Source organism: Frankliniella occidentalis, unplaced genomic scaffold (genome assembly GCF_000697945.3).
Source record: "Frankliniella occidentalis isolate FOCC.00 unplaced genomic scaffold, Focc_3.1 Scaffold307, whole genome shotgun sequence".
In the NCBI taxonomy this organism is placed as follows: Eukaryota; Metazoa; Arthropoda; class Insecta; order Thysanoptera; family Thripidae; genus Frankliniella; species Frankliniella occidentalis.
Window position 1 is genome coordinate 37,659 of NW_026267432.1, and position 1,362 is coordinate 39,020.

The window sequence follows — 1,362 nt, forward strand, 5'->3', positions numbered from 1 at the left end:
TGTTTGTTTGTCTGTCTGTCTGTCCGCACGATAACTCGAGAAAGAATTGAGATAGCGACCTGGGATTTTCAGGGTCGTTTTGTATCATAAAAAGACAGATCGAGTTCGAAGATGAGCATTCTAGCTCAAAATTTGGCTGTAAAACAAATCAAAAACCACAGGTTGCGAAATATTTATGTTTTTCAAATATTTTTTTATTGGCTTCTAAGGGGTAACTCGTGAAAGTGGAACGCTTTGGGCGAAAATTTTGTCCGTTTTGCTCTATCTCGCACCGTTTGGGTGCTAGGGAGCATTTCTTGGCGAAAATAAGGTGAAAACGACAAAATGGTCTATTAAATCGTAAAATTTAACTCGTCTGGGGTGTCAGCGCCGCAGGCCTAGCTATATGTGCGCCAGGCGCGTCGCAGCGTAACAGTGTTTCGTGACATATCGCGAAGCCTGTTACGCGAGACGTGGTCTGGCGTAGCTAGTGTATACCAAATACTCCCCAGAGGATTTTTCGGAAGAAGTTTCGAAGCGCATACATCCCTCAACATTGCGTCGGATGTACAAGTATGAGTGCGATATGTCCAAATTTGATAAGTCCCAGGGAGAGGCAGTACTAGAGATGGAACTGCACATACTGAGGCACTTTGGTGTTCCTTCTGAACTAGTTAGATTGTGGAAGGTCATGTCAGCACTATTGTTAAGGATAGGGGTAATAGGGTCACATTTAAGATAGAGTACGAGCGTAAGTCGGGAGACCCGGCTACCTATGCGGGCAACACAATGTACCAAATGGCTTCTCACACTGCTGTTTATGACACCTCTAAATTTGTCTTTGGGATGTTTGCTGGTGATGATTCTGTGATATACTCCCGTGAGAAGTTACCTGATAGGACCACTCAGTATTCAAATTTATTAAATCTAGAAACTAAACCATTGTTTAAATATAAGTATACTTATTTTTGTTCCAAGTTCCTAGTCGACGATGGAGAGCGCTTCTTCTTTGTACCTGACCCTGTAAAATTAGTTATGAAGCTAGGTCGAAAAGATCTGGCAAATTTTGAACACTGCGAAGAGTATAGAGTCTCATGCAAAGACCTGGTGTCAACATTAAAAGACACGAGGTGTCACGAGGGACTAACTGCAGCAGTGTTGGAACGTTATCCAAATCTGCAGAAAAAGTTTCACACTCTGGATGCTGTGTGGAATTCGTTGGTGCACGTCGCCGATAACCCTGTGACCTTTGCAGGTCTATACTACACCGAACCCGGTGACACGGTTTGAAAGCACAGTTTAAGCACAGTTTTTTGGCGTGCTCAGATTTAATTGTGCGTCACTGGGTCCCGCTGGCCTAGTTTGCCGGGGCCCTCCCGTCAA